This window comes from Silene latifolia, chromosome 1 (assembly GCF_048544455.1).
Source record: "Silene latifolia isolate original U9 population chromosome 1, ASM4854445v1, whole genome shotgun sequence".
In the NCBI taxonomy this organism is placed as follows: Eukaryota; Viridiplantae; Streptophyta; class Magnoliopsida; order Caryophyllales; family Caryophyllaceae; genus Silene; species Silene latifolia.
This window is the reverse complement of record NC_133526.1, coordinates 182,325,624-182,338,351: the sequence shown is the minus strand read 5'-3', so window position 1 is coordinate 182,338,351 and position 12,728 is coordinate 182,325,624. Positions and strand designations below refer to the sequence as shown.

General features: G+C 35.2%; 1 pseudogene; it reads right to left on the bottom strand.

Moving 5' to 3' along the window:
* Nucleotides 1-6,870: 6,870 nt before the first annotated feature.
* LOC141588472 (cytochrome P450 94A1-like) lies at nt 6,871-11,766 on the bottom strand (annotated as a pseudogene).
* Nucleotides 11,767-12,728: the final 962 nt, after the last annotated feature.

Here is a 12,728-nt window from a genome sequence, read left to right as displayed (position 1 = left end):
CGGAGCTTTCGAGAATTCCTTGGTGAGCGTGGTGAAAATCTTGTTTGCACCTTGGGCTATGAAGCGTTTCTGCAAATTGGGTTCCATTGCAAAAATGAGTACGTTTTTAATCGCACCCGCTTCCATACAGAAATCATTAAACTTGGTGATTTCAAGCGACTCTAGCCGTGGGACCTGGGTTTGCGGGAGGGGCTCTAATAAATATTTGAGCTTCCCATCGCGCGGCAGCATTCCGTAATGCCGCCTCCCGGTCTCCGGTTGGATCCATCATTCTTCGATCGAGTAGACTGATTCATCTGATTCATGAAGATCCGAAGCCAGGACTCACGGTCCAATGTGGCACTTGGCATTGGGTCGTTAGTTGGACCAGCCATTTGTTATAGCAGTTTTTTTTAAAAAACGTGATCTACACTGAAAAAGAAAGAAAAACAAAACGAAATAAGCAACTCATCGAGGTGATTTAAGTCTATTTTAAAATTCATTTTAAACATGTAGACTCATTACACTTGCATAATTGATCTCCCTCAAGAATCATACAAGTAATCCCAAGACTCAATTTCTGTAAATTGAAAAGCCAACTGTTTAGCTAATTCTTCCGGAAGAACTCTTGGTCGATAGATTTCCGTAAATCCTATCTATAGTCCACCATAGTCACAGGATCGTACGAGTGACCATAATGTTGAGATAAAATAGGTCAATTAGTTCCAACTTACCCGACGTAGAAGGGGTCATAGTATGCCTACCGACGAAGAAGGGACTCATTGGAGTTTGACCTATAAAGACCGTTCTCAATTTTTGTTTATACGAGGAAGATCCCATCAACTTAATTATAATTCATTTTAAGTGAACGAATAACTAGCGTCTGCGTGAATGAATCAATTTAGGTGATGGCTTAAAATCGTGTGACATGAGAATGTCAATGAAAACTAACTCGTGACCTCTATATGTGTCAGTTTTCATGCAATAATTAGGTGGTTTGGTTTTTAGGCGGAAAATGATGCATACTATCGTTGCAATAAAATAAATAAATGAATGCGATACGTAAATAAAATTCCTAGTGTGGCCTATCCTAGTAAAATAAAACATAAAACAACTTTGGAATCCACCGTTGGACCCGAGAAGCTTGTCTTGATGTTCCATCTTGATCCATGTAGCGGGAGTGAGCATCCGGCCTCCAACTTTAGTCTTCTCAAAATTACAATTAAAAATTTACAAATATAAACCTATTTACATTCTAAATAAAAACTGTAATTAAAAGAAATAAAATGGAGATACGAGATCTCAAAATACAACCAAGACCGTGTTCCATCATTACGGTAACACGTTCTACTAAGGCCACACTAAGTTACAACCGTTTGCAAAATAATAAATACGTAATAAAAGGCATTCAAAACATTTAAAATTAAACAATAACGATAAATAAAATGCATCAACTAAAAATAAAATTATTCGTGACATAATTCCGTAATTATGTTTAATTTTTATCCAAACCACCAAAGATAATTAAAATTACATGACAAAACCGCTTCAGTCAAGTTAATTTTAATCCGAGATAATCCGTTACAATAAATCATGTTAATGTAACTTTATTTTACGTGGGTGAACCGTTTCACTAATCAAGCGGGAGCATAAAAAAAACGTTTTATGCATTTAAAAAGGCCGAAAGAAAAAAAAACAGAAATTTTTTTTTTTTTTTTTTTTTTTTTTTTTCTTCTGTACTGTTGACGTGAACAGTACCAGGGGCCCAAAAAAAAAATTTTTTTTTTTTATTAAAATGGCAGAATTGCCGAGAGCCTCTAATGGCCAAAAAAAATTTTTCACGGCTCAATTAGTGAGCAAAGAACGATCAAAACAAAACGGTTTGATTAAAACACAAATGCAATTTACTCTAATCCGGATTAAAATAAAAGTACAATTGACATGTTCTTCACATTTGTTGTAATTATCGCTTAAAACAACAAATCGCTAAGAACAATAAAACGATACAAACAATAGATCGAATGATCTAGTAAAATGTGTGGCACGCAAAACGATGCAAGAACGAAAACATTAAAAACAGGCCGTGAACAAGAGGCCACACGGTTTTCAAGAAAGATTTTCGAACCAAAATGTACCACACGAAATTTTAAGCATGATTTTAACCGATCTTTAACATATAGCGATGAATATCGATTACATAGACAATATGCAAAGATCAAAATTAAAATAAGACAATCAACACCGTGTAAACTAGACACGGTTCCCAATAATCACAAAACAAGAAAAAAAACGCAGCATTTTTTTATAAATGCCGAGACCAAAAGGAGGCAGCCGAGGCCTTCATTGAACAAAAAATCATCGTTTTCAAAATCGTTTAATGAAAAACACATATAAAAATTACGTGGCCTCGCTCTGATACCACTTGTGGGTCAATATCCGTATACTACCCTTCGAATTAAGGATTATAACGCAAAATTCATATGTAGTTTATAGTCATAAAACGAAAATAACAATGAGATGATAAAGATTAGAAATAACCTTCGGTCCTAGTGCAATAAGGCAATGAGAGATTAAAGCAAATCTCCTCCTAAACGATGCACCCAAGATAGTCCGAGATATGCCCTTGTGCTAGATCAAATCCTCTAATTGCTTTTGCAATATTGAGAGGATAGTTTTTGTGATTTGTGTAGGATGTGAGATCCGAATTTTGGGAGGCACAATTCCCAAAACCCTAATGATTTTAGCAAAAATGATGATTCAGTTAGAAGGGAGGAGAAACTCTCCCTCTTAAGCCCTCTCATTCGGCCGTGGGTTTGATAGGGAGGAGTGGGCTTGTCCACTTCCTCCTTATTAAACTTGTGGTCTGATAAAATCCGCTAAGATGTATACGACGCGGTCCAATCATAAACTGTTATCGGTTATCGGAAATTAAGGCATCAACTAATAATACGGGTTAGCTGAATTATTAATACGTGTCCGACAAAACAGTATTGTATAATTATTAATTTTAATATACATTTAATTAAATATAAATCACGTACATTTAATTTTACGAATTAACTGGTTAATTCGCCTTAGCCCATGATATTTAATCCGTATTAAATATAATATCTCAACATCACATATTTAACTAATTACTAGTCAAATAACTTGGACTAACTGGTTAGTCAATTTTGGCATCTATATGACAGTATTTTCATACCGTCATATCTCTCGAACGTATCCTATAGGTGTGACTTTTAGGGACCAGTTGATCACCGCCATCTGTATGACAATAACGTCAAACTTATCTAGCAAGCCAACCGTTATTGATAAACGTGGATCAACTGATTATGATACAAAGTATACCCTTTGATCCTTTTAGAGGTTTATAAGTCCTTGCACTAACTGTTAAGGACACTAACCCCAACAGCTTAGACTGTGGTTGTTGATTAAGTACCTGTTAGTAGAGTCTAAACTTTCATGTGCTGAGTCTGTGGTTTGTTTGGCTTTGCTATTTGCTTCAGTTGAGTTTTTCCTGTGTTAATCTGTGGAAATTCTCAGCTTAAGTCCTCCAAATTATTAACTCAACTCCCTGTGAGCATTCTGTGGGTTTTCAGCTAAAAATTATATCCAAAGATCCTTTCTTTAAGTCACCATTTCAGAACTGTGTCAACTACAGTTTATGTGTCTGTCAGTCAGTTTCAGTTGAACTTTAAAAATACTTCGAGTCCCTTAAAAATCCTGGAATTTCGCTCAGAATTAGGTCTTATATTAAAGTTAATTACTGCCAAGTTTCATGATTTTTGAAGGTCATTTGATAATTTTAATAAATAGCACAAGTTTATTGCATTCCGGGGAATTTGTCTTTGGTTTGCTGGTTTGTTTGTTGTATTTGTCTAAACCCCTGGGCATTACACTATAAGAATCAATGATGAAACTTGAGGAGGCCCGAGGAAAGGAGAGAGTGAGGTGAACTTCGAGGACGAAGTTCTTTTTAAGGAGGAAGATTATAATACCTCGTAGTTTCTAAGGCGTTCACTCAACCGAGTGGACCGAGTATAACCAATACTAGACTTAGTGGAGTTGTTATAATGTCCACCTATAGAAGGGTCGTCTTAAAACCATAATAAATTGAGATATATACATGATATTGATGTGATTCCAATTGTAGGTGATAGCTTGACCTCTTAAGATTCCAACGATAGGTCACACGCCTAAAATGACCAAGAAACGAGTGAGATATGACTGCTTTACGAAACCTGGTCATTGCTGAGAAATGAGTCGCACTCGACCGAGTGAGGTTCACTCGACCGAGTGGACTCGGCAGTCGATCGAGTGAGTGACACCCGATCGAGTGGACTCGCCACTCGACCGAGTGGCACTGAATCAGAACACAGGATAAGGAAATCTTATCCCTTATCCTCATTCATTCTATCTTCTTCCTTCTTACTCCAAATGCTCTCCCTTCTCTCTAAAACCTCCATAAACACTCTTACATGGGATTCAAGCTTGCTTTTATGGATTATTCATCCTTTTCCTTGCTTCCGCAACATTTGTAAGTTGAGATCCACCCTTCTTTAATTAGTCTTAACTCTAAGTTTTGGGGGTTTTCACTTGGGTTAATTAATTAGCAGTTAGTATGTGTTTATGGGTAATTAGAGGGTAATAATAAGGGGTTTTGTATTGTATAATAGATTAGGATGTATTATGATAGTTATTATGTGATTATTGTAGGATGAGACAGTTTTATGAGATGGATCTTTGTTGTCTTGGATTAGCTTATGGAGTATGCTAAAAGGTAGGTTAATCCTACTCGGTTTCAATAATGTGATGTTGTTTATGTTGATGTTGTAGTTAGTCTTACATAATTAGGGCATTGCATTATAATATGTTTAGAGGTAATCACATCATTAAGAGGATGATTATGATATGTTGAGTGTGGTTCATGGCACATATGTTGAAGGATTTGTTGATGTTGTTGTGGTTTTTTTTAGACGTAAGACGGTTAGGAGACCGTCTTATGCGTAAGTCGTCTCTTGGAGCTTCCCACTCCAAGAGGGATGTGCACATTAATGGCTTGAGTTACGGAGGGACTCGTGTGGTTGAGACACGACGTCTGGCAGGGGATCCGGTTGGCTTCCGGACCCGGTACGTCTAGGCGTGTCCCACCTGTTTGTGGTTGTTGGTATGTCTGGGCGTGTCGCGGTACCGTGGTGATGGTTTTTTGATAGCATGTCATTGATATTATAGTCTTGTTGCATACTCACACACCTTGAGTTATGTCACACTTTATTTAATGAAACTGACGTTTGTTGTGTCTGTGTAATTGTCACCTATTGTCGGGGTGGCCTGTGTCGAGTCATATGATATTTTTGATCATATGGGGAGCAGGTTAAGTGTAGGTTTTGCTTGTTGACGTGATCGGGATTTAGGCCACGCTTGGGACTCGGAGTCGAGTAGCATTGTATAGATGACATAGATGGTAGTTGACTTGTAATCTGTATAGTTCACATTTATTGTTTAGTTTATGTTGTAATCACTAAACTTGTTATTTATTTAATGAAGTTTCTTAATTGTAATTCCGATTTCACTGCCACGGAAAACCGAGACGGTAACATTTCTTAATTACCTTGGCCGGGTAAGAAGGGGGTGTTACAATGGTGAAGGTGTTGTTTCGTGGTGTACATCAAGAATAAAGGAAAGTAGACACGCCAGTGATAACGGCGTGTTTTAAATTTTTTTTTTTTTCAATTTCTAGTTTTACCCTAAACACGCCATTGTAGATGGCGTGTCTATCTCATGTTTTAGGTTCGGAATTTCCGAGTCTACGTGGACACCATTTCGATAAATAGTTTCAAAACCAACCCAAAGCGATAAATATTTAATTTTTGAGCATTATTTTAAAATATCGTTCGTTGAGATGGCCACGGACTGCATTTGGGCTCACCTAACTGAACCCTTAATCGGCCCGTGAAAGGGGTGGGCTGGGTCGAGCTGAGGGGGATGTTACCCGGACCTGACCCGTGGTGGGTCTTAAGTGGGCTATGGGCGGCTCTGTCTATTTTATTTATTTTTATTAATTTTGTTGGCCGAAGGGCGGGCCGTGTTTAAAAAATTGAACTCGGACCTGGCCCGCATATAGGACGGGCCTTACGGGTCAAGGGCCGGGACTCGGGCTTGGCTTGTGTGATCGGTGAGGCAGGTCAGGCCGGACTTGCCATGTCTAATGGTGAGGGAAGTAAACATTATGGCCCTTGATTTCAGTAGATTTCAGTACATGTCATGTAATCTTCTTATATCCTCCCTTCTCAGTCTTCCCTTTCACACCAAGTCCCACATTGGAAAAGAGTGAAGCGGTACTTCCCAAGTCCCACATTGGAAAAGAGGAGTTTTGCCTTATTTATAAAATAGTTGTCACTATAAGTTAGGGCATTGGCAATAGACAAACCCCAAATAAGGTTTGTCTAATGCCACTTCACTCAACATACAAACCTCTCTAACAACAAATCTCAATACAACAATAGACAAACTTCTTAAATAAAGACAAACCTCATAAAAGTATACTACATGGGGTCCACTATCACTCGCAACCAAAAACACAAACTTGTATACAAAATTGTAACCATTCTCATCTATGAACCTCAACCCTCATTCCCAACAATAGAGAGGTTTGTCAACAAACCTCTAGAAAGTACACAAACCTTTGTTGAAAAACCTCTATTGTTGATGCCCTTAGTATGAGACTTTTTGGAAAAGAGCCAAAAGACGAATGTGTGCAAGATTGGCCCAAAACGGATAATATCATACTAACGTGGTAATGTGGCGAAGGCGGTAGTCCCAACATGATGTATGTTAATAATACTCTTTTATTTACTCAATATAAGGATGTAAAAGTAATTCATTCAATAGTTTGGAAACTGAAAATAAATAAATATATTCAACATTAAAGAGCCCATTAATTTTATATGTTTTGGACTGGCGTTACCATAACTTATCATGCCCTTGATCATTTAGTACTGTACTAGATTCATAGTTACCATTACGGAGTACTATGATGCTATATAGAACACATTATTGCATACATGACCAACGTTAAATTGTTGATTACATATTAGAGTAGAGTAGATTGTGATCATAGTCAGTTTTGCCAAACTGCCAATCTTATTCCATCCTTTCTTCAACCCTTACCGGCAAACCACCTTCCATCTTTGCAGTCAAATTAGGCACATAAACAGGTTCAAACCCTTTCTCCATTACAGGAATCACCCTGAACTTAGTCAATATACCAGCAACAACTCTTTTCATTTGCAAAAAATCCATCTCCTTTCCTATACAAGTCCGCACCCCGGCTTGAAATACCGGTTATGAATACGCATCACGTTGGACAAACCTCCACTTGGTTTCCCATTTATCCTTGTTCACCTCTTTCAGCCACCGCTCTGGGCGATACTCAGCCCAATCCGAACCCCATATACTTTCCAACCTTCCCATAGCATAGGGAAAATAACTAACCCTCATACCCTGTCTTACCCGAGTTCCATCCGGTAAGATATCGTCATTCTCGGCCTGCTTAGTGTCGGCCGGGACAGGCGGGTATAACCTCATGCTCTCACACAGAGCAGCATGGGTATATACCATTTCCTTAACTTATTTAAAACTGCAACAGTCATTTTCTTTATTATCGTCCTCTCGATTTCTTCCCTTCGTTACCTCTCTTACTATCTCTTCTTCAGCCAACTTGTTTTTTTCAAGAATCCAAAAAAACCATGTTAGAGCAGTTGATGTAGTGTCCCTTCCACCAAGTATAAAGGCAATAACTATGTCGATAACGTTCTCCTCTTCAAAATGGCCGCCTTTTAAAAACCTTGACAACAAATCCTCATTTTCTAATGAAGTATTAATCCCATTTTTCCTCTGTTTAACTAAAGACCTTGCAAATTCACGAACCTCCAAAATTGCCTCTTTAAGCCTTTTTTCGGACCCCATATTGAAAAATCTGCGAATTTTCCATACCAATGGAAAAAGAACTCTAAATCTTCGAGTACTAATCATTGTAGCATCTTCTAAAGCATCAGCAAATTTCTCTTTTGGTAAAGAGGGTGATAAGTATTGGGGGTCATAGCCAAATGCAATTTTGCAAATGTTGTCAAATGTGAATCTTTGAAGTATATCTTGAAGGTCAAGGACGGTTTTATTTTTAGCTGCAGTTGTTAGTATTGGTATCAACCTGTTAAAGAGCTCGAAATCGACAACATTTTCTATATATTTTCGTAACGATTTGGTGTTAAATTCATGGATGGCAACTTGCCTTTGGAACCTCCAAGTGTCAACATCAACATTAAGTATTCCATCACCTAACAAGTCTTTTAGAGTGTTTCTAAAAATAGGGCATTTCTCGTAATTAGAGAAGCGTGTTTTAAGGATGTGTTTCACGTTGGCGGGATTGCCGGTCATGACAACCTGCTCGCCAAATGGACGGTGGATGACGAAGGTGGAAGAAGGGGAAGAGATTATAAGGCCGCAAAACCACTGGAATAAAGTATCGCCTTTGTGATGGTAAAAGGCAAATAAATGACCAATGACGGGGTATGGTTTTATTAAATTAAGTTGTTTAGTCTTAAAGTCGAGGACTTTAGGAAAGTAAAAAAAGAGGAAGAATGAAAAATGAAGAAAAAGTAAGAACACTATTTAGCTCAAACATGATTTTTTGCATGATAACACAAGTTTGAGTCTAATGAGTTTGATGTACGTACTATGGGAAATATTGTTGTTCTTATAGTGAACATGTCTAGTCTTTTTATTTGACTATAATTGACTCTTTCTTATTTATTTAGTATTTGGGATCATGATAGTAGTAGATTAGTAGGTTCTAATAACTGCTTTTGTTTGTAATATATAGTAGACTCATCCCCTATTTACTAAATGAATAGGCGATTTTACATTTTTTCCGCCTAAAATATTAACTTCTAATTGGCTTTTAATTTTTGCATTCTACTATGGGCCGTGTCTAACGTAATAAATGATTGCCAAAAAAAATATAACATCATTCTATTCTACTATGGGACAAATCTAGATCATATCAATGATCTTTACCAAAAATAACGTAAAAATTGATTGCCAAAAAATAAGTATAAAATCCTCAATCATTGCTAAAAAAATATATTAACAAGGTAAAATCTGCAAGCTCATAAGACAATCATTGCTATAATTAAATTATCACATTAATTAATAATATATTAACAAATTAACTTGAATAACACTAAATATATAATTACTACAAATAACCCTTTATACAACCTTCAACGTCAGATAATATATCTTGAAAAAATATCTACAAATTTATCAGATCTCATAAGACCATCTTTCCCTATCTTATATGGCTTCATATATATTTCAAATCTCGAAATTTCGAAATTTTGTAAATGGTATGTTTGCAACTTTTCTCCATCCCCTATCTACTAAAAGAATGGGTGAACTCACAAATTTCTCCTCCAAAAAGCATCTTTATAAATAAAAAAGCTATTAATAATTGAATTGTATTCAATAAATAAGAAAATTAATAATTATGATGTATTTCATTATATAATTCTTTTCAGTAAAATAAATCCTTTTATGAAATTATATAATTTTTACTAAACACGTAAACTGTAATATTTTAATCAAAGTATAAATAATATAAAATTATAAAGTCTTAAATCTTTTATTAATGCTATTATTTGAGAATGACTTGACTCATACTATATTCATACTATGTATAAACAAAACTATAAATCGTTTTGATTACTTTCATAAAAAATTGAGAGAATTTATAAATTGGAATCATTAGCTATGTGGTATAAAAAATACTTTTTTAAAAGAAATGCATTTTAACTCATTAATTACTCAATTCACTTGGATTAATTTTCATTTTTTTACTCGAAACAAAATCTCTATTATATAAAAGTTAAAGCATTTAAAGGGCTCTGATTGGTTGCCTAATTTTATTGGAAAAAATTCATTTTCTAATGTTGGCCCACCACTAACTTGCGATATCTTTAATTACTCTCTCTCATACTTCTTTCTTTTGATTGATTAATTATGATAGTATATAGTATATATATAAACAAGTTTGTATATATATAATGTACAAGAGTATAACAAATCTGAACATTATAATTTTAAAAAAAATCAGAAATAAAAATATAAAGCCCAAAATAATATTTCTTACATGAATAAAAATACGGAATGTATAATGTTTTTGTATGCAAAGATGAACAAAATCAGGGATAAAAAAAGCTAAAACCTTTACTCTGCCATAATAAAATTACTGAAAAAATCGATGCTACTAAAAAAGACTAATATTGCTAAGGAAATAATAAAATCTATACTAATAAAAAAGGCCAATGTTAGATATGGTGGAAATAAATGTGGTAATTGAAACATAAACCCAAAAAATAACTTTATCTTAAAAATTGACACAATTTTAAAAATTAAGTATAGTAAAAAAAACACATTTAAAAGGGTATTTTAATTTACTTAGTGTCGAGCAATCCAAATTGATTAACAAAACCATCAAACTTCAAAAATTGGATGGAAGGCCTAAATTTATCACATATCCCATGAAAACTGTTTCAATAAAGATGAATTTACATCGAAAAATTTAATTGAAATTGACTAAGATCAAAAGTAGTAGATTAAGAGAGGTTGTGAATGAGACTTATGCTACTTGGTCTTCTTGTACTGCGGGGGAGCAATTTAGGAAAGCATTCAATGGGTTATATTTTACGGTGAATGAATTTTATTGTGGTGTAATTACTAGAGCTGGCAAGTCTGACCTGACCCGAGTGACCCGACCCGAACCCGAGCAAACCCGACCCGGCCCGAACCCGAAAATATTGTGACCCGAAACCGACCCGACCCGATGACGACCCGTAACCCGACACGACCCGATTATCGGTGACCCGAACCCAACCAGGACTGACCCGATATTGACCCGACCCGATCTCGAATTCGATTAAATTGATGACCCGATAATTATTAAGCCTAATTTTGATCAAAATGAAAGTGATTTTGTGTTTAGATTGATATATTTGACTTAATAATGAATTATTTAAACCAAATAATAGGTTAAAAAATAAATTTAATGGTAAAAAATTATAGTAATGCGGTTAAGTTACCGGACCTGATAATGACCCGACCCAAACCCGACCCGACCCGATACATTATTCGACCCGAAATGACCCGACCCGATAACGACCCGAACCCGACTCGACTCGACCCGAAAGGGTATGCTGACCCGATATGACCCGAACCCGATATGACCCGACCCGACGTGACCCGACCCAAACCCGACCCGACTGACCCGATTGCCACCTCTAGTAATTACGGTGATAATAATTAATAGAGTAGTCCGTATGTGTTTTTGTTAAATGAGTTTATAGAAAATTCACATTTAAGACGGATGTATCCGTTTAAGTTTAATATGAGTCAAATAATATGAATAAGACAAGAGGATAATGCATATGGAAAAGTAAAAGAGATTGTCCTATATACCTAACTGGAGCAGTATTTAACCCGCTTTAATATTAAAATGAATACTCAGTTTTAAGGAAGATTAGACGTTTGACTTCATATATCAACGACTTTAAGGTTATTCTAATGTATCCCAATTAGTTGTTAAATTGTTAATTTTGATTCGTTTGGGAAGATAATTAGAAAACAAGCTAGACTCTTATCTGAATTAACCTCACCTATATGACATGACCCGTAATCTGAATTAGGTTTCATGCTTTTGAGTTTCTTATATGCAATAACAATAACCGCCATATCGAAACTTTTTTAAAAAAATTATAATGGTGTCAGCTTCCCTGTACAAATGGTTTCTTTTTCTTTATTTACTGATAGGTCCTAATACAAGTATTTCTCCCTCCGATTTTACGACTTAACTCATTTGCTTTTGGTACAAGAATAATGGAATCAAATATATACGAGGGGATGGTCGGTTTCACCTTTCAACATTAAATTTTAGTCACACAAATCATACTTAGTATGAAAATGAGCAATTCATAAGAATAAAGCAAATAAAACAGGTCATTTTGTAAGAATCACATTGAATATTAAGCAAGTGTAATTTTTAGTATTTTTATTTGAATTTTTGGTAATATATTCAGGTTTTGCGAATAAAATGATTAATGTGCAAACTCGTGCATTTTTTTGCACGAGTATAAAACTAGTACAATAACGAGAATGAACAATTAATGTGATACCACTATTATTTTACAGTTAAATTTAATCAGTTTTCTTGAATAATTTTACAATTCAATTTTTTTTTCTTATATCAAAATATAATGACATAAAATATGAAAAATTAATGGCGTGATAATTTAGCATGATAATACAAAAATATAAACTCTATAAATACCGCGCATTCATTGCGCGGAATCTAAACTAGTTATTCCTTACTTAATTAGTTCATTGGCGGCAACGATTTTAGTAGTACCAAATACGCAACAAAGGAGTGGATGCATGATTATGTCACATTGCTTACAAGAATGAAATTATATACAGACGCTTCATAGTTTAAGCGGATACATCAGCAGGCAATACTCACGCTCATTTCAAAACCCGACATCATCTAAAATGTCATTATAGGATGTAAATGATTATTGATTACCAAATTTCAAAAATATTATACTCCTATCACTAGTTTGCAACAATGATAAAAGGAATCGCTTCAAATAACAATGATAAAGGAATGAGTTATGGGACCCTGTAGGCTGTATCGAGAA